The sequence below is a fragment of the Heteronotia binoei genome, chromosome 14 (assembly GCF_032191835.1).
Source record: "Heteronotia binoei isolate CCM8104 ecotype False Entrance Well chromosome 14, APGP_CSIRO_Hbin_v1, whole genome shotgun sequence".
In the NCBI taxonomy this organism is placed as follows: domain Eukaryota; kingdom Metazoa; phylum Chordata; class Lepidosauria; order Squamata; family Gekkonidae; genus Heteronotia; species Heteronotia binoei.
In genome coordinates this window covers 64,946,386-64,974,253 of record NC_083236.1, presented here as the reverse complement: position 1 = coordinate 64,974,253, position 27,868 = coordinate 64,946,386, and the positions used below count along the sequence as shown (strand labels likewise).

General features: G+C 44.6%; 1 non-coding gene across 1 annotated transcript; it reads right to left on the bottom strand.

Annotated features, from left to right (window-relative positions):
• Window positions 1-23,440: 23,440 nt before the first annotated feature.
• On the bottom strand, window positions 23,441-23,507 carry TRNAH-GUG (transfer RNA histidin (anticodon GUG)). The gene has a single exon. It is a non-coding gene; the product is annotated as a tRNA-His (tRNA).
• Window positions 23,508-27,868: the final 4,361 nt, after the last annotated feature.

The window sequence follows — 27,868 nt, the reverse complement described above, 5'->3', positions numbered from 1 at the left end:
AAAGCAAAATAGCTTTAGGATCAGCTCAGCTCTTTTGATTATGTCCAGCAGAGGGAGGCAGACTCTAGGAAACTGTGCCATCATTCGGTTAAGACCTTTTCTTGCAGATGTTTTGTTCTATTGATCCTCAACAAGTGTTAGCATTTCTTCCGGAAGCCCAGACACCGAAAGACAATCATTTCCTGTCAATAGTATTTCTTTGCAATTGTCGTTGGAACCAAATACTTTATGGATGGAATGATTGGTTTGAGATATTTACGTCCTGATCTGCAACAACAACAACAACAAAAATCTTTCCAGCACAATTTATGGAGCACAATAAAACAACACAGTGACTAAAATGAAAATGAGCAGTATTAAGTAAATATCCATCTGGTAACAATAGCAATAGCAATCAAGCTGGGCTATAGCAGTGGGGCATGCAAATATATATATATATATATATATATATATATATATATATATATATATATATATATATATATATATATATTTATTTATTTCAGATGACATGAGCTTTAACTCACAGAAGCTTACACTCTGAAAAACGTTGTTAGTCTTTAAGTTGCTACTTAGAGTTGCCAACCTCCAGATGGGGCCTGGACATCTCCTGCTATTACAGTTGATTTCCACACGACCAAGCTCAGTTCCCCTGAAGGAAATGGCTGTTTTGAGGGGCACTGTTGTGTCATATCCAGGCCTCATTTGGGCAGGAGCTCACGGGAGCAGAGCTCTGGAACCTCTACATTTGATTGTTCTTTTTATTTCTTACCCAGTTTGGTGTAGTCGTTAAGTGCATGGACTCTTATCTGGGAGAACCATGTTTGATTCCCCACTCCTCCACTTGCACCTGCTAGCATGGCCTTGGGTCAGCCATAGCTCTGGCAGAGGTTGTCCTTGAAAGAGCAGCTGCTGGGAGAGCCCTCTCAGCCCCACCCACCTCACAGGGTGTCTGTTGTGGGGGGAGAAGATACAGGAGATTGTAAGCTGCTCTGAGTCTCTGATTCAGAGAGAAGGGCAGGGTATAAATCTGCAATTCTTCTTCTTCTTCTTACTGCCCCCCCCCCAGAAAAAAAACCTTGCTTCTGAACTCTAAGACAGGGGCATCAAACATGCAGCCCAGGGGCCGAATCAGGCCCTTGGAGGGCTCCTATCCGGCCCCCGAGCAATTAGCTGTCCTCCCTCTTTCTTGCTTCCTTCTGCATCACAGCTTGCTTTGCCAGGCTTGCTCAGTTGCACAGCGGCTACAAAGCAAAGTCTCTATTTTCCCCATTGGCTAGGGCTCCTCTCTTAGGGGGGAAGGGAGAGCTTGCTTTGCCAGATTCTCTCAGTAACCCTGCAGAGCTACTGAGCCAAGCCTCTCTTCCTTCTATTGGCTGAGGCTCTTCCCCCTCCTCATCCCCTGGGGAAGGAAGGAAAGAGCCAGAGCTTCCCTTGCCCAGTTCCCTGGATCCCATGGGAGAGATACAAAGAAAGCACCTTTAAGACCAACAAGTGCTAATGTTGTAAGCATGTCTTATTTTAAGTTTTAAAAAACCCCTTTAATTGTGTTGTCTGTGTCCTTTATAAAGTTTATATCTTTGCTACCTAATCTTAAATAGGTACACACATGGCCCGGGCCAACATGGCTCAGCCCAACAAGATCTCATTTATGTCAGATCTGGCCCTCATAACAAATGAGTTTGACACCCCTGCTCTAAGATTTGACAAACTTTCTAATATTTTTCCACACAAAAAACTGGGGAATAACCAGGGCTCTTTTTGAGCAGGAACGCAGTTCCATCTGGCTTGGTGTGAGGAGGTGTGGCCTAACATGCAAATGAGTTCCTGCTGGGCTTTTTCTACAAAAAGTCCTGTGTGAACCAATGGTGACATCAGGGTGTGGCCTAATATGCAAATGAGTTCCTGCTGGGCTTTTTCTACAAAAAAGGTCCTGGAAATAACCAAAACATATAAAGCAGACAGATGGAAATCTTCCTCATGCCGCTGTGGCCACAGCGGAGAAAGTCATTTCAAAAGGGGTGATGGGAATAAGGTTTTAATTTCTTTTTTACATTTTGAAATTTAAACTTTATTGCTTTTTAGAGGTTACATATGCAGGGAAGTTGCTTGATAAATAACCATAATAACTATGATAACTACAAGGAGTCAGGTTTTATTATGACAATTATAATTCAAGAAGCATTTTAAGGTAAATGCTGAGCTGATCTAATTTAGTGCACCTTTTGGCGAAGTCAGGGGTGCGTGGCATAGGCAAAGGAGCTATGCAAATGAATTGCGCTAATGAGCTTTGGCACCTCTTTTTCTTCAAAAAGGACCCCTGGTCATATCCCACTGAGGTTCCTCCCTTTCCCAAGCCCTGCTAGGACTGCCAATCCCCAGGTGGGGGCAGGGGATCCCCCAGTTTGGAGCCCCTCCCCCTGCTTCAGGGTCATCAGAAAGCGGTGGGAGGGGAGGGAAATGTCTGCTGGGAACTCTATTAGTCCCTACGGAGACTTATTCTCATAGGAAATAATGAAGAATTGATCTGTGGATTCTCTGGGGACCTGGGGGGGGGGCTATTTTGTGAGGTCGAGGCACCAAATTTGCAGCATAGCATCCCGTGCCTCTCATCAAAAGATCCTCCAAGTTTCAAAAAGATTGGACCAGGGGATCCAATTCTATGAGCCCCAAAAGAAGGTGTCACTATCTTTCATTATTTCCTTAGGAAGGTAGGCATTTTAAAAGGTGTGCAGTCCCTTTCCATGGGATGGCCGGAACTCCCTCTGGAATTTCAATGATGCTTGTCACACCCTTGCTCCTGGCCCCGCCCCCAAAGCCTCCTGGCTCCACCCCCACAGTCCCCAGATACGTCTTGAATTGGACTTGGCAACCCTTAGCCCCACTCTTCTCAATTTTCACTCCTAAAACCGCCATATATTTCTCAACCCAGAGCTGGGAGCCTAGTGTTACCAAACTGTCAAGACAGTGTGTGATTGCAACAAAAAGGCCAACACCATGCTAGGAATTATTAGGAGGGAATTGAAAACAAATCAGCCAGTATCATAATGCCCCTGTATAAATCAATGGTGCGGTCTCATTTGGAGTACTGTGTGCAATTCTGGTCACCGGACCTCAAAAAGGATATTATAGCATTGGAAAAAGTCCAGAAAAGGGCAACTAGAATGATTAAAGATTTGGAACACTTTCCCTATGAAGAATAAAACAGTTGGGGCTCTTTAGCTTGGAGAAATGTCGACTGCAGGGTGACATGATAGAGGTTTACAAGATGATGCATGGGATGGAGAAAGTAGAGAAAGAAGTCCTTTTCTCCCTTTCTCACAAGACAAGAACTCGTGGCATTCAATGAAATTGCTGAGCAGTCGGGTTAAAACGGAGAAAAGGAAGTACTTCTTCACCCAAAGGGTGATTAACATGTGGAATTCACTGCCACAGGAGGTGGTGGCGGCTACAAGCATAGCCAGCTTCAAGAGGGGATTGGATAAAAATATGGAGCAGACATCCATCAGTGGCTATTAGCCACAGTGTGTGTGTATATATATATATATTATATATATTGGCAACTGTGTGACACAGAGTGTTGGACTAGATGGGCCATTGGCCTGATCCAACATGGCTTCTCTTAGGTTCTTTTGTGACAGAGTGTTGGACTGGAGGGGCCATTGGCCTGATCCAACATGGCTTCTCTTATGTTCTTCTGTGACACAGAGTGTTGAACTGGATGGGCCATTGGCCTGATCCAACATGGCTTCTCTTAGGTTCTTCTGTGACATAGAGTGTTTGACTGGATGGGCCATTGGCCTGATCCAACAGGGCTTCTCTTATGTTCTTCTGTGCCACAGAGTGTTGGACTGGAGGGGCCATTGGCCTGATCCAACATGGCTTCTCTTATGTTCTTCTGTGACACAGAGTGTTGAACTGGATGGACCATTGGCCTGATCCAACATGGCTTCTCTTAGGTTCTTCTGTGACATAGAGTGTTTGACTGGATGGGCCATTGGCCTGATCCAACAGGGCTTCTCTTATGTTCTTATGTACTCAAAAATGATCCCTTTACCCCAGACCAAAACTAACTGATCCTTTTAATTGGAGATGGCAGAGGTTGAACCTGAGACCTTCAGCACAGAAAGTTGATGCCATTTCACTGAGTCACTCGCACGCCCTCCCCTCCAGGGGGCTGACTTGACTACGTATCTATGTGTGTATTTCCTGAAGGGAAATTACCCGATACTAATACAGTGTTTTCAGATTTCTTTGTAAGTGAAATAATTTCTTTAAAAACAAAAATTTTAAACAGCTCGAGGGGTGGATTTCCCCCAACGTGGGGGAAAAAAAAAATAAGTTTGTCTCAATCACAGGATAAAGTGAATATTTAAGGAAGTCAGAAAGCCCTGCAAAGGAACTGCAAAGTCAGTATAATAGGCTGATTTACAAGAAAAGGCTGTTTCTGTTTTCGATTTACCATTTGCTTCTGCCCTGATCCTACGCACGTGATGGGACACGGAGCAAGGCCAATCCAGCTTGCTTTCAGGAAAGTAGACAGAAACAGGACATTGCATGAATTGTTGGAATACCTGGCCAGGATACGAAAGGAAAAGGAAAGGTCCCCTGTGCAAGTACCAGTCATTTCCCACTCTGGGGTGACGCTGTTTTCACAATGTTTTCACGGCAGACCTTTTTACATGGTGGTTTGCCATTGCCTTCCCCAGTCATTACACTTTCCCCCCCAGCAAGCTGGGTACTCATTTGACCGACCTCGGAAGGATGGAAGGTTGAGTCAACCTGGAGCCGGCTACCTGAACCAGCTTCCGTTGGAATCGAACTCAGGTCGTGAGCAGAGGGCTCCGACTGCAGTACTGCAGCTTTACCACTCTGCGCCACGAAAAGGGTTTCTTAATTGTGTCTGTAGTGTCTTTAAGTGCTGCCAGTTTGGTGTAGTGGTCAAGTGCGTGGACTCTTATCTGGGAGAACTGGGTTTGATTCCCCACTCCTCCACTTGCACCTGCTGGAATGGCCTTGGTCAGCCATAGCTCTTGCAGAGCTGTCCTTGAAAGGGCACCTTCTGGAAGAGCTCTCTCAGCTCCACCTACCTCTCAGGGTGTCTGTTGTGGGGAAGGAAGGGAAAGGAGATTGTGAGTCACTCTGAGACTCTGAGTGGAGGGTGAAATATAAATCCAATGTCATCTTCTTCTGCTGCTTGAGAGCCAGAAATGCAAGAGGTCCATCCCCAAAGTCCCCCCATCAAAAAGAGGTGCTGGAGCTCATTGGCACAACTCATTTGCATAACTCATTTGCATACGCCGCACACCCTTGGCATCACCGGAAGGTGTGCTAAATTATATCAGCTCAGCGTTTACCTTAAAATGCTTCTTGAATTATAATTGTCATAGTGAAACCTTACTCTCACCATACTTTTCAAATTGCTTTATTCTATTTGACCACAGTGGCCTGAGGAAGATTTCCATCTGTCTGCTTTGTATGTTTTGGTAATTTTCCCATTTTTTTTGTGTGTGGGGGGGGGGATATTAGAAAGTTTGTCAAATCTTTTTGTTGTTATTGTTGTTCAGTCGCACAGTTGAGTCCGACTCTTTGCGACCCCATGGACAAAGTCACGCTAGGCCCTCCTGTCTTCCACCATCCTCCGAAGTCTACTCAAATTTGTGTTTGTTACATCAGTAACGCTGTCCAATCATCTCATCTTTTGCCATCCCCTTCTTCTTTTGCCTTCTGTCTTTCCCAGCATCAGGATCTTCTCCAGTGAGTGCTCCCTTTTCATTTGGTGGCCAAAATATTTGAGCTTCAGCTTCAGCCTCACCTTCCAGGGAACAGTCTGGGTTGATTCCCCTTAGGACTGACTGATTGGAGTCCGAGGGACTCTCAAGAGTCTTCTCCAGCACCACAGCTCAAAAGCATCTATTCTTCTGTGCTCAGCCTTCCTTATAGTCCAGTTCTCACAGCCATACATCTTAGAGTTCAGCAAAATTCTCACAGGGGGTTTGACCCATGGAGCCCAGAAGCAAGTATTGTGTCGTTTTTTTTGAAGGGAGGGAGTATAAAAGAAAGAGCACAATAAAAATTAGAGTCCCAGAGCTTCACTGCTGTGATCTGCTACTCAAAATGAGTCCTGTATGTATGTACGTATGTATACATGTATGTATTTTATACTCCAACTTGCTTAATAAAGTTTTATAATCAGTGAATACACATGTGGTACTACAATGATTTCTGCAATCATCCAAAGTCTCTATAATAAATTCAGATCCAAGAGTCTTTGTAAATATACAGTTCCAAATGTGCCCAAGCCACTGAAAGATGACAAATACAGCAATGAAAGCTGTCTGGACTCGTGGGTGGCCAAAGGGATGACATGCTGCCTGGGTCTACTTGTGTGTTTCTGTTGTAGTCATCTTCATGTTCACAGAAAAATCAAATACTTTCACTGGAACCAATGCTCAAGGAATAATTCTAAATGTGGAACAAACTGTCTAAAACTGAAGTAGGCACAAGGTTCCTTTTCTTCGGGGGACCTGCTCTCTGACATATGGAAATCCGTTGTAATATTAGGAGAACTCCAGCCTAAACATACAGGTCACATTGCCAACCTCCAGGTGGGCCCTGGAGAGCTCCAGGAATTATAATTGATCTCCAGACTACAGGGATAAATTCCCCAGGAGAAAAGGGCTACTTTGGATGGTGGACTCTCTGGCATTATACCCCACTGAAGTCCCTACATGCCTACTCTCCAAACCAGAACTTCCCCAGGCTCCACGCCCAAATTTCCAGGCATTTTCCAATCCAAATTTGGCAATCATACAAACAGGCTATGCACTGAAGTCCTTCCTACCTATATATTGAGCAGACCTAGGCAGATACCACCATCTAAGTTGTTTTAATAACTGTGTATTGCACCTGTTTGTTTGAGAACTTTTTATGTTTTTAATGATGTCCTGTATCATATTTGTGTTTGTAACCCGCCCTGAGCCTCCTTTGGCAAGATGGGCGAGATAGAAATTAGATGACAGACAGACAGACCGACAGACTGACAGACAGACAGATGATAGTTAGATAGACAGACAGACAGACAGACAGACAGACAGACAGACAGACAGATAGATAGATAGATAGATAGATAGATAGATAGATAGATAGATAGATAGATAGATAGATAGATAATGTAACAAAATTTGTAGAGCATTGTGGATATGTATTCTTCAATCACACCCATGTCCTCTTTCTCCATCTACATTGGTAATGATGATGTGTGAATGGATACAACACTACAAAAGAGTGTTGTATACTGTTACCATCTACACTCACAGCTCACAAGATACAAGTGACGTAAACTGCCATGGGTCTCCACTGGGGTAAAGGAGTTCCTGCTGGGACATAAATGAATAAAAAATATAGAGAGAGATATACAGAGAGAGAGAGAGATTAGATTAGATGATAGAGGCAGGCAGGCAGGCAGGCAGGCAGGCAGGCAGGCAGGCAGGCAGGCAGGCAGACAGACAGACAGACAGACAGACAGACAGACAGACAGACAGACAGACAGACAGACAGACAGACAGACAGACAGACAGACAGACAGATAGATAGATAGATAGATAGATAGATAGATAGATAGATAGATAGATAGATAGATAGATATCTTTCCATGCAGTCTTCTGTGCTCAGCCAAACTCAAAGCACCCTTTAACATAAATCTTCCACAATGCTACTGGGACTTGATCTTTTGTAATTTTACTTTTGCTTCATTACCCCACAGGCTCCAGGTTGGGCCTGGAGATCTCCCATTTTTACAACTGATCTTCAGCTGGCAGAGATCAGCTCCCTGGGAGAAAATGGCTGCTTGGAAGGGTGGACTCTAAGGCAGGGGTCCCCAATTCCCGGGGCGTGGACTGATACCAGTCCGTGGCCTGTTAGCAACCGGGCTGTGTGTTGTGTAATTATTTAATTATATATTACAATTTAATAATAATAGTAACAACAACAACAACAATAATAATACATTGGATTTATATCCTGCCCTCCACTCCAAATCTCAGAGTCTCAGAGCAGCTCACAATCTCCTTTACCTTCCTCCCCCACAACAGACACCCTGTGAGGTGAGTGGGGCTGAGAGAGCTCTCTCAGAAGCTGCCCTTCCAAGGACAACTCTGCAAGAGTTATGGCTGACCCAAGGCCATTCCAGCAGCTGCAAGTGGAGGAGTGGGGAATCAAACCTAGTTCCCACCACACCAAAATAAAGTGCACAATTGTATCATCCTGAAATCATCTCTCCCCCACCCACCCGGTTCCTGGAAAAACTGTCTTCCACAAACTGTCTTCCACAAACTGGTCCCTGGTGCCAAAAAGTTGGGGACCACTGCTCTAAGACATTGTACCATGCTGAGGCCCCTCCCCTCCCCAACGCTCCCCTCTCCTGGCTCCACCCCCAAGGCCTCCACGTATTTTCCAACACAGGCAACCCTACCACTGACAGCTTTTTCAGCCCTGAAGCTGGCCTGGTGGAATTCTCTGCTGCAGGGGTGGAATTCTAGCAGGAGCTCCTTTGCATATTAGGCCACACACCCCTGATGTAGCCAATCCTTCAAGAGCTTACAAGGCTCTGTTTTGTAAGCTCTTGGAGGATTGGCTACATTGGGGGGTGGCCTAATATGCAAAGGAGCTCCTGCTAGAATTCCACCTCTGCTCTGCTGAATGACTTCTGTACCCTGTGGGGCCTGATGCAGTTCTACAGGGCCTGCGAGGAAAAGGTGTTCTGCCAAGCCTACAGCTGAGGACTGCAAAAGTTTTTTTTCCACCCAGCCTGGCTCCTTCCCCCATTTCTCCTCCGTGGGGAAAAGGCAATAAATTATCTGCTTTAGGCAGGGCTTTTTTTGTAGCAGGAACTCCTTTGCATATTAGGCCACACACCCCTGATGTAGCCAATCCTCCCAAGAGCTTACAGGGCTCTTCTTACAGGACCTACTGTAAGATCCAGGAGGATTAGTTAAATCAGGGGGTGTGGCCTAATATGCAAAGCAGTTCCTGTTCCAAAAAAAGCCCTGGACTTTTAGGCACCACCTGTAAACTGGCAGTGAAGCTGTTAAATTGTTAACCTTATTTTAATTAAGTTTTTTTTTTTAAATTTTTTAACCCAGTGCTATATGTTGTTATTGGAAATGCTGTTTCCTGCCCTGAACCCCGTATATGGAGGAGGAGGAGATGATGAAGAAGACGAAGAAGTATCCCACATTCCTAAATATGAAGAGAAAGGCCATTGTTCTAGAACAAAAGCAGGAGAGATATTTCCTCTTGTCGATGTGGTTAGAAATGTGTTTGCTCTTCTGGTTACGAAGCATCTGTCTCTCAGAAAGAGGAAATGGTTTGGAGACAATTACAAGGGATCTCAAAATAAACAAAGGCAGACAGAGACCTCCTCCCTCTTGTCGGTGGCCAGCCTGAACACACATGACTCGACGTGGGAGCTCAAGTGACAGAACAGCACCAAGAAACATCCATTGAAAACTAAACATTTTATTTTCTTTCTTCAGGTTTTCTGTTGTCTGCCTTCAGGGCTGTTAAGTCGGGGTCAAGGGATCCACTGCTCTGGAGGCCCACAACGTGCCAGAAGGGAGTAAGCCGCTGGGGGTATCCCCACCCCCAAAGAGCCCCATCGGCACACAACATTCCCTGTGCAATTGACGTCATCACGCCAGGGACGCCACGCCAGGGATGCTCTAGGAATCACAGTAAAACTCCATGATACCACAGAGTTTTATCGTGAATCCTAGAGCATCCCCAGTGTGATACTGTAGAAATCATGTTAAAATGCTGTGGTACCATAAAGTCTTATTGCAATTCCTAGAGTGTCCCTGGTGCGACGTCCCCAGCATGATGATGTCACTTCCGGGTAACGTCTTTGCACTCAAGAGAGAACAATCCCCCGCCACAATGGCGGAAGGTCTTGGCAACCCTATCTGTCTTTCTCACTGGGATTCAATGTGGGTTACACATTGATAATACAATCAACAGGCTGGGGCATTTCAGTAAGCAAGGAAAGAGGATCTTGGTTGTAGATCCAACCAGAGATCTGAAAACAACCCAGAACTGAAGCAACACACAGTTGTTCACATGACACATAAAAGGATGCCAGATTACATAGGAGAATCCAACTTACAGCAAACTGTGCACAGTAGTGTAGACCACGAACTACGGTCCCTAACAATTTGTCCTGGCATTTTGGTGAGTTATTCCAAAATACAATCATTTTGCACAGTGCTACTTATCGCCTGTGCAGAAAAGCCCTCCGATACCCTCTCTATTTAGAATTTGCTAGTATATGAACATTCCAACATGCAAAAATAAATAAATCAAATAAATCAAATCAAATCAAATCAAAAAGTCATGCAAAGCAAAAGACATGTACAGCATTACCTGTACCAGGAAGGCCACATCACCAGAAGCAGGGCCGGCTTGCCCACTAGACAAACTAGGCGGTTTCCTAGGGCGCCGGGAGGTGAGGGTGCCAAATTGGGCTCCCCCTCTTCCAGTGCCCATGGCAAGTACCTAGTTTGTCTTCCTCCCCACCACCACTGCCAGCCCCCTCCAGCCTCTTCCCTTGCACTTCGCCCACCCCCTCCCTCCCCACGATATGATCAGAGGAGCGTGCCGAGGCTGCACCTTTCTAGCTTCGATGCGACTGGCATGGCATCTAATCCTTTGAAGACCCCAAGGGAGGAGACTTTGCTCCCCCTCACTTCCAGTTCTGGGAAGGAAGGGGGGGGGAGAAGCCACCTTCCACAGGCTCTTCAACGGATTAAATACCACCCCAGCTACATTGAAGCTGGTGAGACCCAGCCTTGGCACAGCGCGCTCTGATGGGGGAGGGGGCAACGGAGCAAGGCAGCGCTGCAAAGGGAGGGAGGGCAGCGGTGGGGGAGCAGCAGGCAGGGAGCCTGCCTTGGGTGCCATGCGCCCTCAGACCAGCACTGACCAAAAGCATCCTAAAGCCTCCCAGGAAACAGAATCAAAGGTTCAACGATAGACACTAATTAAAAAAAGAAATAGAAACACCATAGGGATAGCATAAGCAGATGACTGAGGCTCAATCCAGCAACAATCCTGCAACAGGACGCACACCCCAGGGTTTTTGAGATTTTGTGCTAAGCTAGTCCCTACCAAAGAGCCCCGTGGCGAAGAGTGGTAAAGCTGCAGTACTGCAGTCAGAGCCCTCTGCTCATGACCTGAGTTCGATCCCGGCGGAAGCTGGGTTCAGGTAGCCAGCTCTAGGTTGACTTATCCTTCCGAGGCCGGTCAAATGAGTACCCAGCTTGCTGGGGGGTGGGAAGTGTAGATGACTGGGGAAGGCAATGGGAAACCACCCCGTAAAAAGTCTGCTGTGAAAACATGAAAGCAATGTCACCCCAGAGTTGGAAATGGGGACTACCTTTACCTTAAGTCCCTAACAAAAATCCTTTGGGAACTGTTGCCCAAAGACCTGCGACCTGCTCAGAACATTTGAAGCTGCCCCAAGGCCCAGACAGTGCACTCTTCCACGATTTTCAGCCTTGGCCACTCTGTTCAACAGTAGTAGGGTTGCCAGGTCCAATTCAAGAAATATCTGGGGGCTTGGGGGGGGGGTGCAGTTGGGAGACTTTGGGGGTGGAGCTAGGAGATATTGGGGGTGGAGCCAGAAACAAGGTTCTGACAAGGAGAACTGAACTCCAAAGGGAGTTCTGGCCATCACATTTAAAGGGACTGCACACCTTTTAAATGCCTTCCTTCTGTTGGAAATAATGAAGGGTAGGGGCACCTTGTTTGGGGGCTCATAGAATTGGACTTCCTAGTCCAATCCTTTTGAAACTTGGAGGGTATTTTGGGAAGAAGCACTAGATGCTACGCTGCAAATTTGGTGCCTCTATTTCATGAGTTTTCAAAAAGTTTTATTAGTTTCAGAAAAGAAGCAGGGTAGGGGATTGGGAAATAGAAAACACAGTACATTCCGGTATTATTTTACATAAAAACACCTCCAAAAATCATAATTCTACAATAATTTCTTTGCATAGATTGTCTCCTATTATTTTGTCTCAACTACACAAAATCCATTTCAAATTGTATAGTATACTCCTTTTGTTAAAATTATCTAGTAAGTTTGACAATTCCAATAAGGACGTTTTATAATATAAAATACAGGGGGGGGGGGGGGAGGAAAAATAAGTTCACATCAGAGAATCTTAAGACTCTTTATCTAACCAGGCATAAAATTTAATCCAATATTTTCTTGCTTCTTCTTTAGATTTCCCAGTCAACAACTGGAATAAGAAATCCAACTCTGCTGTTTCTAGAACCTTTCCCACTAAATCCATTTTTGTGGGAATTTCCTGAGACTTCCATCTCTGTGCCAAAAGGATCTTAGCTGCTGTATTAAAATGAGCCAACAAATGTCTCATCTCTTTGGAGTAATCCTCAGGAAATATATTCAATAAAAATAGTTCTTGGTTTGAAATGAATCTGTGTCTTCATGATCTTCTGTAGCATTTCGTGAACCATTTTCCAATAGTCTTTCACAAACTCACATGTCCACCGCATATGAAAAAAGGAACCAATTTCTGTGGCATCATATGCCATCTATAGAACATCTTATATAGATTTTCTTTGAAAGTTACTGACCCAGTTAATTTGACGTTAAGTTTCCACAGTCTCTCCCAATCTTCTAATGCAATATTGTAGCCAATTTTTTTTTTGCCCATTGAACCATACAGTCCTTTACAACTTCATCTTGCCTCTTCATTTGAAGTAGGCATACATATAATTTGGAAATTAACTTTTCTTGTGTGCTCAGCCAAATTTTATCAAATACATATTGGTCTGTATTGAAACCTGTCATCTTGTCTTTGGCATATCTCGATTCAACTGGCATTCTCAACCACCAATTTATTCTGATATCCACATTTTCCAATTCTTCTTTGGTTTTCAGTTGATTGTCATTTCCCAACAAGTCGTCATACCTATAATTCTGATTTGTTTTTAAAAGGTTTGGATGAGTAAATGCTTCCACTGGCGAGACCCATCTTGGAATTTTTTGATAAGTTCTCATCTTCAACCATGACCAAGTATGATACAAAGATTTTCGAAACCAATGGTTTTTAAAATAGGAGTGGCCTTCACGTCTTTGATACCACAAATATGCATGCCATCCCATAGTCATAAGAGCATAGCAACATAAGAGAAGCCATGTTGGATCAGGCCAATGGCCAATCCAGTCCAACACTCTGTGTCACACAGTGGCCAAAAAAATTTATACACACACACACACACACTGTGGCTAATAGCCACTGATGGACCTCTGCTCCATATTTTTATCTAAACCCCTCTTGAAGGTGGCTATGCTTGTGGCTGCCACCACCTCCTGTGGCAGTGAATTCCACATGTTAATCACCCTTTGGTTGAAGAAGGACTTCCTTTTATTCGTTTTAACCTGTCTGCTCAGCAATTTCATCGAATGCCCACGAGTTCTTGTATTGTGAGAAAGGGAGAAAAGTACTTCTTTCTCTGCTTTCTCCATCCCATGCATTATCTTGTAAACCTCTATCATGTCACCCCACAGTCGACGTTTCTCCAAGCTAAAGAGTCCCAAGCATTTCAACCTTTCTTCATAGGGAAAGTGTTCCAGCCCTTTAATCATTCTAGTTGCCCTTTTGTGGACTTTCTCCAATGCTATAATATCCTTTTTGAGGTGCGGCGACCAGAACTGCACACAGTACTCCAAATGAGACCGCACCATCGATTTATACAGGGGCATTATGATACTGGCTGATTTGTTTTCAATTCCCTTCCTAATAATTCCCAGCATGGCGTTGGCCTTTTTTATTGCAAACGCACACTGCCTTGACATTTTCAGTGAGTCAGGTCATGTCCTTCTAGTAACAGTTGTCTCTTGTCATTCAGAAGTATCCAATCTCTTACCCATAACAATGCAGATGCTTTATAATATAACTGCCAATCTGGCAGACCCAAGCCTGCTCTTAATTTAGAATCCTGCAATGTTTTAAGTTTGATTCTAGGTTTTTTTTGCCTTGCCAGACATATTCAGCAACCATCCTGTTCAGTTCTTGAAAAAATCCACTATTTAAAAATATTGGAATAGTTTGAAATAAAAATAAAAGTCTTGGTAAAATATTCATCTTTATTAGAGCTATTCTTCCCATAAAGGATAAGTTTAAATCATGCCATTTTTCCAAGTCTTTTTTAATTTCTTTAAATAGATTATCATAATTGTCAGCTTTTAAAATGCTGAACTTATTTGAAATAACGCCTAGATATTTATTTATTTTTTTCATACAAAAAATCCTGATTTCAGCTGGAAGGATTGAATTTGTTCCATCATCATATTCTTTGTCTCAATCTTTAATCCTGCATATTGGCCAAATTGTTTGGTCTTATTTGTAAGACAGTCAATTGAGTCCATCGGTTGTTCTAATATAAAGACTAAATCATCTGCAAAGGCTCTGAGTTTATATTGTTCATCTTTTATCACCGCTCCCTTTATATTTGGATCTTCCCTTATTTGGTTGTTCAACATCTCTAAAGATAAGATGAAAAGTAAACGTGACAACGGACAGCCTTGTCTTGTACCTTTTTGAATTTTAATAATGTCTGTTAGTTCACCATTCACTGTCACCCTGGCATTTTGTGAAGAATATACTGAGCCACTAGTGGGAAGGGCGGGATATAAATCTTAAATAAATAAATAAATAAAAAATAAATAAATATTGCTTTTACTACTTTCAGAAAATTTTCACCACACTCCATGCCTTTCAATTGTCGTAAACATAAAATACCAACGAACATTGTCAAAAGCTTTCTCAGCATCTAAACAAATTAAAGCCAGTTGTCTCTCTGGGTGTCTCTCATAATATTCCAAAATGTTACAAACTGTTCTGACATTGTCTTTTAAATATCTTTTAGGAAGAAATCCTGCTTGATCGTAGTGTATTATAGATTGTAAAACTTTCTCCAGACATTGCGGCAATATTGCAGCAAAACTTTCAGAATCCACATTTAAAAGGGAAATTGGATGATAATTTTTAATGTCCTTTCAAGTCATTATTTTCTTTTGGGATCATGAAGCTGGTATTTGACCTTCTTCTTGGATCTTTTCAATGAGGCGCTTGAATGGTAAAAGCAAAGAGTCTTCATAGGCTTTATAACATTCCGCAGGTAGACCATCTGGACCAGGAGCTTTGGCATTCTTTTGAGATGTCATTGCCTCCAAGTTCCCTTATTGTTATTGGCTCATTTAAAATTTTTCGTTGTTCCTCTGTAAATTTGTTAAGATTATTTTGATTAAATATATTCTTCTAACTCTGTTTTTTGAACTTGCTTCTCTTCATATAATTTTTTATAAAACTGCTCCACAATTTGGCATATTTCTTGCTTTTGACTTTTCTCTTTATTGCTCTCATCTTTCAATGTCGTGATTATTCTTTTGGCCTTCTCTTTTCTCATCCTATAAGCCAAACACCTTCCAGGCTTATTGGCATGTTCAAAAAAATTGTATCTAGCGTACCTCAGTTTAATCTCCATCTCTTCCATAAGAATTAAATTCAATTTATGTTGCATTTCTTTCACCTTTTTTTGGAATTCACATTTTGTTGGTTGTTTTTTAAGATTCCTTTCCGCTTCTCCAGCTTGTGACATTAAATTTTGAAAGTTTTCAGTTCTCTCTTTTCTTTTCTTGCTACTATATCTAATTGCAAGGCCCCTATAGAAAGCTTTAGCAGTGTCCCAAACTACTTGCATCTTTACTTCTTGCGTTATATTCTGTTTGAAAAAATATTCCATTTCAGCTTTGGATTCTTTAAGAAATTTTTCATCTTTCAAAATTGAAGTATTTAAATTCCATACTTTTCTTTTCTGTAAACCTTTTAACTTTATCATTACAGGACTATGATCTGAGATTACTCTTGTTTAAATTTCTGTGTCAACTAGATCTTTAATCAAACTTGCTGAAAGCCAACACATGTCAATTCTTGACCAGGTTGGGTGGCTGGCAGAGTAATAGGTAAAGTCTTTAGAGTTGGGATATCTTGTTCTCCATACATCTACCAAATCAATTTCCTTTGCTAATTTCCAGAAGCTTACTGGCAACTGAGGACCTTTATTTTTCATCTGTTAAAGCATTTTTTTATCCAATTGTCTATCCGGGACTGCATTAAAGTCTCCTATTAAACAATATTCTGCATATTCCAAATTTGTTAATTTAAAATGCAAATCTTGGAAAAATTTCTCTTGGTGATCATTTGGGGCATAGATATTTGCAAGTAAATTTTTTTTATTGTCCACTGTGATTTCCATCTTCAGAGGCAAATTGCAATTGTGGATTAAATTTATCTTTAATGTATGTTGCCACTCCCCGTTTCTTCTTATACTTATCTGTTGCTGTGAATAAATTACCTATTTTTTTGTTTTTCAAGAAGTGTTGGTCTTTCATTAGAATATGAGTTTCTTGTAAGCAAATTATATCCATTTCCAATTTTGCCAAATATCTAAATGTCTTCCTCCTTTTAGCAGGAGAATTGAGTCCATTCACATTGATTGAGACTATTGAAGCCATTATGGATTTGAATTATCAATATCTTTCTTATCCTTTTTGAGGTGTTGTCTTGTATGATATCTCCATGGTTCATTTGGATTTTTTTCCCCAGAAGTTTCTCCCTCCTCCTTCTCTTCGTCTTTCTTTTCTTTGCCTTCTTTGAAGATGGAATTAATCCTATATCTGGTCTTCTGATATGTAGAAAGAAGACCCTCTGGCATTAACCACATATAAGGTATTTCTCTTCTTCTCAGAAAGTCTGTTAACTCTTGGTATTCTCTCCTTTTTTGTCTCACAGGCCAGGGAACTTCCCTCAGAATTTTCACCATATTTCCAGCTATCATCATTGGTCTGTCTCTTACTTGTTTTAGAATGTCGTCTTTGGGCCTCTTTCTTGTAAATTTCAAATGGACTTCACTAGGCAGTTTGTTTCATCTTGTATAACTCGAAGGTACCCGTCTAACTTGATCAAATTCTTCTTCCATCCTCTCAGGAGTCACCTGCAAAATTTCAGCCAAGGCCTCACTTAAAATTTTCTGTAAATCTTCATTTTTTTTCTTCTAGTATGTTTTGAAACCTCAACATATATGCAGCTCTGTTTACTTCCTAGTCCAATCCTTTTGAAACTTGGAGGGTATTTCGGGGAGAGGCACTAGATGCTATGCGGCAAATTTGGTGCCTCTATTTCAAAAGCACCCCCCCCCCCGCCTCAGAGTCCCAGATACCTGTAGATCAATTCTTCATTATACCCTATGGGAATTGGTCTCCATAGGGAATAATGGAGTGCCAGCAGACATCCCCCCCCACCCCCGCTTTGTGATAACCCTGAAGCAGGGAGGGGAGGGCCGCCAAACTGGGGAATCCCCTGCCCCCACCTGTGGTTTTGGCAGCTCTACCGTATGGAGAGCAAAAAATATAGCTTCACACAACTGCTTCAGAAGTTTCCACGGCCCGGATCATTGCAGCCAGTTTATGCAAACAAGGGAAGGACAGCTTCATCCTGCAAACAGAGCCCCCCTTCCCCTGGGCCATAAACACATTGGTGCAAACTAGTTACATGGCAGTGGAACAGGGTTCTGTTCATTTTTAGCTCTCTATTTGCATGCCATTTATTTTGCTCACTTTTTGCCCTTTCACAAATTCTCGGGGAAGCAATTCTTGTGCCTTCCGGTGAGAAGGAAAAGCCCCTTGCTGAGCAGAAGACCACAGGGCTGCTTGATCAGCCTCAAGACAACTTAGCAAGGAAATCCAGGTGACAAGTAGGCCTTGCCCAGAGGAGGAGGAGAGGAAGAGGAGGAGGTGAAGAGGAAGGAGAAGGAAAAGAAAGAAGAAGAGGAAATGAAGAAGGATAAAAGAAGAAGAGGAGGAGGTAAAGAAGGAGAAGAAAGAAGAAGAAGAGGAGGTGAAGAAAATGGAAAACAAGAAGAAAGAAGAGGAGGAGATGAAGAAGGAGAAAAGAAGAAGATGAGGAGGAGGAGGAGGTGAAGAAGAAGAAGGAGAAGAAGAAAGAAAAAGAAGAGGAGGTGAAGAAGAAGGAGAAGAAAAGGAGGAAGAGATGAAAAAGGAGAAAAGAAGAACAGGAGGAGGTGAAGAAGAAAAAGGAGAAGAAAGAAGAAGAGGAGGTGAAGAAGAAGAAGGAGAAGAAAGAAGAAGAGGAGGTGGAGAAGAAGAAGAAAGAAGAAGAGGAGGTGAAGAAGAAGAAAAAGGAGAAGAAAGAAGAAGAGGAGGTGAAGAAGAAGAAAAAGGAGAAGAAAGAAGAAGAGGAGGTGAAGAAAAAGAAAAAGAAGAGGAGGAGGTGAAGAAGAAGGAGAAGAAAGAAGAAGAGGAGGAGGTGAAGAAGAAGAAAAGGAGGTGAAAAAGAGGAGGAGGAGATTAGATTTATACCCCTCCCTTCTCTCTGAATCAGAGACTCAGTACAATCTCCTTCCCCCACAACAGACACCCTGTGAGGTGGGTGGGGCTGAGAGGGCTCTCACAGCAGCTGCCCTTTCAAGGACAACCTCTGCCAGAGCTATGGCTGACCCAAGGCCATCCCAGCAGGTGCAAGTGGAGGAGTGGGGAATCAAACCCAGTTCTCCCAGATAAGAGTCCGCGCATTTAACCACTACTCCAAACTGACTCTTGGATTGAGATACATGCCCTAAGGCTATTGAGGGTCACCTTGGGTGGGCAGATCTAGGATGGGAAACACCTGGAGATTTTGCAGATGGATCCTGGGGAAGGTGGGGATTAGGGAGGGAAGGGAGTGCAATGGGGTACAATGTCACAGAGTCCGCCCTCCAAAGCAGCCATTTTCTCCAGGGGAACTGATCTCCATCGTCTGGAGATCAGCTGGGAGGCCAGGAGACCTCCAGGAGCCACCTGGATGTTGGCAATCCTATCATAGCCCAGTCTCTAGGAAACGCCATTGCATTTTTCAAGACTGGAGATTTCAGGGGTGGTTTACTATTGCCTGTCTCTGGAGTTCCTCAGTGGTCCCATCCAAATACTAATCAGGGCTGACCCTGCTAAGCTTCCAAGATCTGATGAGATTAGGGTCGCCAATCCCCAGGTGGGGGCAGGAGATCCCTCAGCTTGGAGGCTCTCCCCCCACTTCAGGGTCATCAGAAAGTGTGTGTGTGGGGGGGAAATGTCTGTTGGACACCCCATTATTTCCTATGGAGACAGATTCCCATAGGGTATAATGGTGAATGATCTGCGGGTATCTGGAGCTCTGGGGGGGGGGGCTGTCATTTTAGGTAGAGGCATCAAATTTGCAGCATAGCATTCAGCACATCTTCCCAAAATACTCTCCAAGTTTCAAAAGGTTCAAAAGGGGTCCAGTTCTATGAGCCCCAAACAAAGGTGCCCTGTCCTTCATTATTTCCAGTGGAGGGAAGGCATTTAAAAGGTGCGCAGACCCTTTAAATGCAATGGCCAGAACCCTCTTTGGAGTTCAATCAGGCTTGTCGCAACCTTGCTACTGTCTCCACCCCTGATGTCTCCTGGCTCCACCCCCCCCCCCCCCCTATTTCTTGAATTAGACTTGGCGACCCTTGATGAGATCAGGTTAGCCTGCCAGGGGTAGGGAACGTTGACTCTCCAGATGTTTTTTTGCCTACAACTTCCATCAGCCTCAGCCAATGGCCATGCTGGCTGGCGCTGATGGGAGTTGTAGGCAAAAAACATCTGAAGAGCCAATGTCCCCTACCCCTGGCTGGGTCATCCAGGTCAGACAGTGTGGGGGAGGAGGGGGTTGCCATTTCTGAACACAGCTGCACACAAGAGTGTGGAGCAACAAGCATCTGAAAAAAGGCACAAAGATCAATGTTTACAAAGCGGTTGTGATGACAACCCTCATCTACGGCTCCGAATCGTGGGTTTTATACCGTCATCACCTGCGACTCCTTGAGCGCTTTCATCAGCGCTGCCTTCGCACCATCCTCAACATCCACTGGAGTGACTTTGTGACTAACACTGAAGTTCTCGAGCGGGCGGAGGTTACCAGCATCGAGGCACTGCTGTTGAAGACGCAGCTGCGCTGGGCAGGGCATATTTCTAGGATGGAAAACCACCGCCTTCCCAAGATTGCCCTGTATGGCAAACTCTCCACCGGCCATCGAAATAGAGGGGCACCAAAGAAGAGGTACAAGGACTCCTTGAAGAAATCCCTTGGCACCTGTCGCATCAACCATCACCAGTGGTCTGACCTAGCCTCAGATCGCAAAGCATGGAGGCACACCATCCACCAGGCTGTCTCTTCTTTTGAGAACGCACGCATAGCTGGTCTTGAGGACAAAAGGAGATTGCGGAAGAATCGCACTGCTACAGCACCAACCCTAAATCAGACTTTTCCCTGCAGCCACTGTGGCCGGACCTGCCTGTCCCGCATTGGTCTTGTCAGCCACCAGCGAGCCTGCAGCAGACGTGGACTATTGCACCCTTCTTAAATCTTCGTTCGCGAAGCCAAGCCGAGAGAGAGAGATGTATGTTTCATGCAGCTGGAAGTGAGAACGAAAGGCAAACCCCCCCAAACAAATAAAACCCTACAACCCTTGAGTTTCAATGGTTCAGCCACATGTATTTTAATACACAGATTGGAGATGGGCGTTGGAGGAGGAGGGGGCCAAAACGGTCCCATTCCTTTCGCAGCAGCAACCTTTTGGTGATCACTGACCGATTGGATTCTCAGTTCCTCTTTTGCTTTTCCACCTTTCCCTATTATGGGAAAGAGAGCCAGTTTGGTGTAGTGGTTAAATGTGTGAACTCTTGTCTGGGAGAACTGGGTTTGATTCCCCACTCCTCCACTTGCAGCTGCTGGAATGGCCTTGGGTCAGCCAGAGCTCTGGCAGAGGTTGTCCTTGAAAGGGTGGTTGAAAGAGCCAGTTTGGTGTAGTAGTTAAGTGTGCAGACTCTTATCTGGAAGAACCGGGTTTGATTCCCCACTCCTCCACTTGCAGCTGCTGGAATGGCCTTGGGTCAGCCATAGCTCTGGCAGAGGTTGTCTTTGAAAGGGCAGCTTCTGGGAGAGCCCTCTCAGCCCCACCCACTTCACAGGGTGTCTGTTGTGGGGGAAGAAGATACAGGATATTGTAAGCCGCTCTGAGTCTCTGATTCAGAGAGACGGGTGGGGTATAAATCTGCAATCTTCTTCTCTAACCATCTCCCAGGGCTGGTTATTATGGGAAAGGCTCCTATCCCAAGTTAAATCACAGGCGCTTTCATGGGAGGGAGCATCCCCTTTCCCACACAGAGGAATACACCACAGAGGTGTTTTTCAGTGAATGGTGAAACCAAGGTTATTCTGGTCCCTCAACCGGGAATGAAACCAGGATCCAAACAATCCACTTCCTCTGCGAATCCTTGAAGATCTCCAGCCGCCTCTCGGTCAACCACCTGACTCAAAACGGATCCATTTGAGACTGGACGAGCGCTATATAAATCTCCTGGGTCCCAGAGTAGAGTCCAATAAGAGGGGATGCCTGTGATTCAGAGCAAAGGTGACTGCTCCGCTCTCAAGAAGGCATTTATTGTCTCCCAGCCCACTCCCTGGCAGATTTCAACAGCATTCACCTACCCCCTATTCACACACAGTACGGGTCTCTACAAGCAGGGGTTTTTTAGCAGGAATACACAGGAATGCAGTTCTGGCTGGCTTGGTGTCAGGGGATGTGGCCTAATATGCAAACGAGTTCCTGCTGGGCTTCCTTTACAAAACAAAGCATTGTGTGACACTATGGTGATGTCACGGGGTGTGGCCTCATATGCACATGAGTTCCTGCTGGGCATTTTCTGCCAAAAAGCACTGTGTGAAACAATGGTGATGTCAGGGGGTGTGACCTAATATGCAAATGAGTTCCTGCTGGGCATTTTCTGCCAAAAAGACCTGTGTGAAACAATGGTGATGTCAGGGGGTGTGGCCTAATATGCAAATGAGTTCCTGCTGGGCATTTTCTACCAAAAAGCCCTTTGTGGAACAATGGTGATGTCCGGGCGTGTGGCCTAGTATGTAAATGAGTTCCTGCTGTGCTTTTTCTACCAAAAAAGCCCTGTCTACAGGACTTTGCTGCCACCCTCTGTATTCCTTCCCTTCCCCTCCTAATCTTTAAAATCAATTTCTTGAAAGTTCTTTTGTCTTTGGTGGTGACTCACCATCTCTAGAATTCAAAGAAATGATGCAATGTCCCTTCACCTTCAGTCGCCTTGGAAATTAAAAAATAAAAATAAAAATAGAAAACAGAAACCACATCTCCTGCTGTTCTCAGAAAGCCTTTCATGGCATTAAATTTTGGGAGCACAACCCAAAAGTGGGCTAATTTTGTAGCCTCCTTGCTAGTTTCTTGTATGCCACTTTACCACCACCACCCCCGTTTCCTTTTCTGTGTATGCTGCATTCCTCCGCCCCCCCCCCGCCACACTTGCTTTTCCGTATCAAAGACTACCTTAGTTGCATCCTTCAGGTTGGCAACTTTGCTGACTGATGCTCTAAATATCATGACAGTGTTTGGGAGTTGGATTATTATGATGCACAAAAAAAAAATAAAGATGGAGATAGAGAGAATCAGTAGAGGGTGATGAGAAGGGTTGCGAAGTCCAATTCAGAAAATATCTGGGGACTTGCGGGTTGAGCCAGGAACAAGGTTGTGACAAGCATAACTGAACTCCAAAGGGAGTTCTGGTCATCACATTTAAAGGGACCGCACACCTTTTAAATGCCTTCCCTCCACTGGAAAGAATGAAGGCTAGAGGCACCTTCTTTTGGGACACATAGAATTGGACACCCTGATCCAATCTTTTTGCAACTTGGGGGGTGGTCTTTTGAGGAGAGGCATCACATGCTATGCTGAAAATTTGGTGCCCCTACTGCAAACAATAGCCCCCCCCTGTGCCCTAGATAACTGCAGATCAATTCTCCATTATACCCTAGGGGGATCGGTTTCCACAGCATCTCGAATTCAAAGACCTTTCCCTGTGGAGACCCTGGATGAACAGCCACTGAGAGCAGCCTGCACAGAAGGAGAAGAAGAAGGAGGAGGAGGAGAAGAGGATGATGGTGATGGTGATGGTGATGGTGATGGTGATGGTGATGGTGATGATGATGATGATGATGATGATGATGATGATGATGATGATGATGATGCATTTATATCCCACCCTTCACTTTGAATTTCAGAGTCTCAGAGCAGCCTACAGTTGGCCACCCCTGCCATAGGTTATAATGGAGAATTGATTGACAGGTGTCTGAGGCTTGAAAATACGAAGCTGCCTTATACTGAATCAGACCCTTGGTCCATCAATGTCATTATTGTCTACTCAGACTGGCAGCGGCTCTCCAGGGTCTCAAGCTGAGGTTTTTCACACCTATTTGGCTGGACCCTTTTTTGGAGATGCCAGGGATTGAACCTGGGACCTTCTGCTTCACAAGCAGATGCTCTACCACTGAGCCACCATCCCATCCCCAAGTGGATTGTTTGGCTTGGGGGGGGGGCTGTTTTTTGAGATAGAGGCACCAAATTTTCAGCATAGCATATGATGACTCTCCTCAAAATTCCTTGAGGCTTCAGAAAGCTTGGACCAGGCCGTCCAAATCTATGAGCCCCCAAAGAAGGTGCCCCTCTCCTTCATTATTCCCACCCCAATGGCTCCATCCCCAATGTCTCCTGGCTCCTCCCCCAAAGTCCACAGCTACTTCTTGAATTGGACCTGGCTGGCACCTACCTGGTGGCCCTAGACCTCAGAGGAGCGGAATGCCACAGAGCCCACCTTCCAAGGCAGCCTTTTGCTCCAGGGGAACTGATCTCTGCAATTGCAGGAGATCTCCCCCCACCAGGGTGGAATTCTAGCAGGAGCTCCTTTGCATATTAGGCCACGCCCCCATGATACAGCCAGGGGTGGAATTCTAGCAGGAGCTCCTTTGCATATTAGGCCACGCCCCCCATAATACAGCCGGGTGGAATCCTAGCAGGAGCTCCTTTGCCTATTAGGCCACGCCCCCATGATACAGCCAGGGGTGGAATTCTAGCAGGAGCTCCTTTGCATATTAGGCCATGCCCCCACGTTATAGCCAATCCTCCAAGGGCTTACAAAAAAGAGTCTTGGAAGCTCTTGGAGGATTGGCTACATCTAGGGGTGTGGCCTAATATGCAAAGGAACACCTGTTAGAATTCCACCCCTGCCCCCACCCCCTGGAGCTTGGCAGTCCTTGACTGTGTCTAGGACCCTGCAAAAGGAAGGCCTTCGTTGGGCTCAAGCCGCACAGAGGCCAGCTGCTGCCGTTTGCTTTCCTGCAAGGTCGGTTCGGATTCTCGTACGCTGGTGTGTGGTTACATGACATTTCCTTTTCTGGGAGGGAAGGCCAGCGAGGTCTCAGCATGGTGGATGGGTTGCACAATGTCAGAATAACTTATTCTCTCTCTCCCTCCCTCTCTCTCTCAACGGTCACAGATCCGGGGCAGGAGCTCCCAACACCAACACGGAGGAGGGCTGGGTTTTGCGGCCTGGAGGGTTTTTCTGGGTTTTAGGGAAGTTGGAGGCATCCCAGATTCCTCTTCCACAGATTGTTCCTGTGGTTGTTGTTGAGTCCTGGCCTTGCTTGTCATGTGATCGTCCCCTCCTTCTCTCCCTCCCCCAGGACAACCGCGTGACCTGAACCCGGCCAGCCCATCCTGCTTGGCTGGTCGCCACAGCTTCCGGTCAGCCTCTGTCTCATCCAAGGCTTCTCAGATTTTCACCAGCAGCCAAAAAACAAATGAGTAGATGATTCGCATGCATGGCCGATGTGCATGCCGGATGGTAGGCTGAGTACCAGGACTTATTTCTTTTTTAGCAGGGACTCATAGGAACATAATCAATTCTTGCTGGCTTGGCATCAGGGGGTGTGGCCTAATATTCAAACAAATTCTTTCTGGGCTTTTTCTACCAAAAAAGCCCTGTGTGTGAAAATGGTGATGTCAGGGGGCATGGCCTAATATGCAAATGAGTTCCTGCTGGGCTTTCTCTACAAAAAGGCCCTGTGTGAAATGATGGAGATGTCAGGGGGTGTGGCCTGATACGCAAATGAGTTCCTGCTGGGCTTTCTCTACAAAAAGGCCCTGTGTGAAATGATGGAGATGTCAGGAGGTATGGCCTGATATGCAAATGAGTTCCTGCTGGGCTTTCTCTACAAAAGAGCACTGCTGCTGCCTATCATGATGTCTTTTCTGTTGTGTTATAAGAACAGCACAACGGAGGCGTCTGTGCTTAACAATAAACTTTTGATTGCAAAAACTGAGAAGAAACCAAGCAACGTACCTGATAGCAGCCTCTCCCAAATCCTTCAGATGATTTGAGCAAAATGATTTCAGTTGTAGAAAAAGCCCAGCGGGAACTCATTTGCATATTAGGCCACATCCCTTGACATCGCCAGAAGTGATGTCACCTGTTCAGTAGGTTACTTTCTGCACATTGACACAACCGTACAGTGCCATCAGCTGCATTTCATGGATATGTGTTCTCACACAGCCCAATGAGAGGCCTTGTTTGCCCCCCTAAAAAACACAACTGGAGAGAGAGAGAGAGAGAGAGCCACGTGCAGTGGAGCAGGCAGTGGCAGGCCCAGCTTCTCCCGGGAGGGGGTGCTCATGGGCGGCTCCATATCTCTCACTGTCTTTGCAAGAAGAAGAAGAAGACTACAGATGTATACCCCGCCCTTCTCTCTGAATCAGAGACTCAGAGCAGTTTACAATCTCCTATATCTTCTCCTCCCACAACAGACACCCTGTGAGGTAGGTGGGGCTGAGAGAGCTCTTACAGCAGCTGCCCTTTCAAGGACAGAGGCTCAGAGTGGCCTACAATCTCCTCTATCTTCTCCCCCCATGTCAGACACTGTGTGAGGTAGGTGGGGCTGAGAGAGCTCTTACAGCAGCTGCCCTTTCAAGGACAACTCCTGCCATTCCAGCAGCTGCAAGTGGAGGAGTGGGGAATCAAACCTGGTTCTCCCAGATTAGAGTCCGCACACTTAACCACTACACCAAACTGGCTCTAAGCCAGAAGCAGAAGGGAGGGAGGAAAATTAAAAGAGACAGTAGCCCAGGGAAACCATGGTAGTGGTTTGGTTGTCCTCACTGGGCAGTCCATGGTTGTAATTGCATTATATATTGCAGAAAAAAATGCAACTGATCAGATCTGAAGAAAAGGAGGCAAAGAGTGAGGGAAACACAGAGAGATATATATCAACTATATGATGGGGAGCAGGGGCTCCTTCCAACTCTGTGATTCTATGATTCTCCACTGAAATGAAGGTTGTCTCTTTCTCATTCTATCTGTCTGTCTGTCTGTCTGTCTGTCTGTCTGTCTGTCTGTCTCTCTCTCTCTCTCTCTATCTATCTATCTATCTATCTATCTATCTATCTATCTATCTATCTATCTATCTATCTATCTATCTATCTATCCATCCATCCATCTATCTATCTATCTATCTATCTATCTATCTATCTATCTATCTATCTATCTATCTATCTATCTATCTATCTATCTATCTATCTATCTATCTATCCTGTCTAAGACAAGGGAAAAGTAACAAGACATAGAATTAACCAATCCATACTATCTATTGTTACTTCAAAACGTTCCATTATTAAGTTAACATAAGGTTATAAAATCTTGTATTGCAATTAATTATCTCTGGATGACATGAAATATTCTTTGTGTTATTTTAATTCCTTTTCCATATAGATCCTCATTAGCATTTTCTTACCAAGATGGCTTCTTTCATAATATCCCCACAAACCGTCACAAAGTATTTTAGGCTCTTTATTTCAAAGACCTCACATCTCTCTCTCTAAAAAACAAACAAAAATATTCTTCCTTTTTTGCAAAATGTCACACTCTGCTACTCGAAGCCCTGGTAGCTTTAACATTTTTAATAGCTCAATCATGTAAGGGGCACGCTGCATTGGATAAAACAGTTAACACAGTAGCAAGAGAGTTTTAGCCCTGGGCCTACAGGTTTTCTTTATCAAGATATTGAGAAACCAAATGTCAGAGTTATAATAATAATAATAATAATAAATTTTTATTTATACCCCGCCCTCCCCACTGAGGCAGGCTCAGGGCGGCTTACAGGACGTGGTACATACCATGATACAACAACAATAAAATCAAAACAATGGCCGTTTTCCCACTGAGCTTACCTCGGAGCGACGTCCCTTTTCACTGTGCAGCGTCTGCGCGGATTTCCCACCAACTGCTCCGAGTAACCAAGTAGAGTCGCGGCTTTTGTGTCGCTAACGTAAACTGGTTTTTAGCGGTTTCCATTCGCGACGCAAAAGGTTGGGAACTTCCTGGTTCTTTGGAGCAGCCTCGGAGCAGTTGGTGGGAAATCCGCGCAGACGCTGCGCGGTGAAGAGGGACGTCGCTCCGAGGTAAGCTCAATGGGAAAACGGCCAATAACAATATAAAACTGTTCATACATTAATTAAATTACATAAATAGTCTAAAATCCAGTAAAATTTAACGGTGCTACAAACTCAGTATATATAAAGATGGCTTGATGTTACTGCTAAGTTCGACTTAAAAGGCTAGTTGAAAAAGGGCAGTTTTACAAGCCCTACGGAACTGGTTAAAATCCCGCAGTTAGCCTATTATGCATGGGTATTTTCCCTTGCTTTCACTATGCATGTCCATTGGGTTTTCTTTGTCATTCTGTATTGTCATTCTGCATTGTCATTTCTTTGTCATTCTGCATTCAGTTTTTCAATTCATTTTCTGGTCACTGTTTCTCTGAGTTTTCTGAGAGTGCTTTTGTGCCCATTTTTCTCTTGTTTCTCTTCC